This window comes from Oncorhynchus gorbuscha, unplaced genomic scaffold (assembly GCF_021184085.1).
Source record: "Oncorhynchus gorbuscha isolate QuinsamMale2020 ecotype Even-year unplaced genomic scaffold, OgorEven_v1.0 Un_scaffold_20708, whole genome shotgun sequence".
NCBI lineage: Eukaryota > Metazoa > Chordata > Actinopteri > Salmoniformes > Salmonidae > Oncorhynchus > Oncorhynchus gorbuscha.
Window position 1 is genome coordinate 1 of NW_025761945.1, and position 2,175 is coordinate 2,175.

At 38.4% G+C, this 2,175-nt stretch overlaps 2 non-coding genes across 2 annotated transcripts; both read left to right on the top strand.

Moving 5' to 3' along the window:
• Positions 1-63: 63 nt before the first annotated feature.
• trnam-cau lies at positions 64-136 on the top strand. The gene has a single exon. It is a non-coding gene; the product is annotated as a tRNA-Met (tRNA).
• A 1,271-nt stretch (positions 137-1,407) lies between these two features.
• trnam-cau lies at positions 1,408-1,480 on the top strand. Its single transcript has one exon. It is a non-coding gene; the product is annotated as a tRNA-Met (tRNA).
• Positions 1,481-2,175: the final 695 nt, after the last annotated feature.

Here is a 2,175-nt window from a genome sequence, read left to right on the forward strand (position 1 = left end):
ACTGTAAAAATCTGAAGTTCGGAATGATATTTTTTCTTCATTTTGGATATTTTTATAAGAAGGGCCTCGTTAGCGCAGTAGGTAGCGCGTCAGTCTCATAATCTGAAGGTCGTGAGTTCGATCCTCACACGGGGCAGCAAAGCTTTCAAAAAGACAGTGTTGGCTCAAGATGAAGTGAAAATGAATACACTGTTATTTTGTACTTTCACACAATACACACTTTTGTCAAGGTGGATACCACATCGTAAGGTCCATATCAATATGTATTACTTTAGAATGAAATCAATCTTTTTCTCAGGGGTTGTCGAATTTCAGACGATACATACATTTGGCACGGTGGTTTCAACATCACTGTAAAAATCTGAAGTTCGGGAATCGATATTTTTTTCTTCATTTTGGATATTTTTATAAGAAGGGCCTCGTTAGCGCAGTAGGTAGCGCGTCAGTCTCATAATCTGAAGGTTGTGAGTTCGATCCTCACGGGGCAGCAAAGCTTTTAAAAAGACAGTGTTGGCTGAAGGTGAAAATGAATTCACTGCTGTTTTGACATTCACACAATACATACTTTTGTCAAGGTGGATACCACATCGTAAGGTCCATATCGATATGTATTACTTTAGATTGAAATCAAACTTTTTTCTCAGGAGTTGTATTTCAGACCAGACATACATTTGGCATGATGGTTTCTACAACACTGTAAAATCCGACGTTTATCGATATTTTTTTCTTCTTTTTTGATATTTTTACAAGTTTCGTTAGCGCAGTAGGTAGCGCGTCCAGTCTCATAATCTGAAGTTCTCCAGTTTCGATTCCTCACACGGGGCAGCAAAGCTTTTAAAGACAGTGTTGGCTGAAGGTGAAAATGAATACACTTTTTTGGACTTTCATTTTGGATACCACATCGTAAGGTCCATATCGATATGGAATGGGAAAATCAAATCTTTTTGTCTCAGGGTTGTGAATTTCAGACGATACATACATTTTTTGCACGGTGGTTTCAACATCACTGTCAAAATCTGACGTCGGGTATCGATATTTTTTTCTTCATTTTGATATTTTTGCAAGAAGGCCCTCGTTAGCACAGTAGGTAGAGCGTTAGTCTCATAATCTGAAGGTCGTGAGTTCGATCCTCACACGGGGCAGCAAACCTTTCAAAAGACAGTGTTGGCTGAAAAATTCACTGTTGTTTTGGACTTTCACACAATACATACTTTTGTCAGGTGGATACCATCACGTAAAGGTCCATATGTTATGTATTGCTTTAGAATGAAATCAATCTTTTTCTCAGGGGTTGTCGAATTTCAGACGATACATACATTTTGGCACGGTGGTTTCAACATCACTGTAAAAATCTGACGTTCGGGAATCGATATTTTTTTCTTCATTTTGGATATTTTTACAAGAAGGGCCTCGTTAGCGCAGTAGGTAGCGCGTCAGTCTCATAATCTGAAGGTCGTGAGTTCGATCCTCACACGGGGCAGCAAACCTTTCAAAAAGACAGTGTTGGCTGAAAATGAATTCACTGTTGTTTTGGACTTTCACACAATACATACTTTTGTCAAGGTGGATACCACATCGTAAGGTCCATATCGATATGTATTACTTTAGAATGAAATCAATCTTTTTTCTCAGGGGTTGTCGAATTTCAGACCATACATACATTTTGGCACGGTGGTTTCAACATCACTGTCAAAATCTGACGTTCGGTAGTGATATTTTTTTCTTCATTTTGGATATTTTGGCAAAAAGGGCCTCGTTAGCGCAGTAGGTAGTGCGTCAATCATCATAATCTGAAGGTCATGAGTTCGATCCTCACACGGGGCAGCAAAGCTTTCAAAAAGACAGTGTTGGCTGAAGATGAAGTGAAAATGAATTCACTGTTGTTTTGGACTTTCACACAATACATACTTTTGTCAAGGTGGATACCACATCGTAAGGTCCATATCGATATTTATTACTTTAGAATGAAATCAATCTTTTTGTCTCAGGGGTTGTCGAATTTCAGACGATACATACATTTTTGGACTTTCACACAATCCATACTTTTGTCAAGGTGGATACCACATCGTAAGGTCCATATCGATATGTATTACTTTAGAATGAAATCAATCTTTTTTCTTTAGGGGTTGTCGAATTTCAGACCAGACATACATTTTGGCACGGTGGTTTCAACAT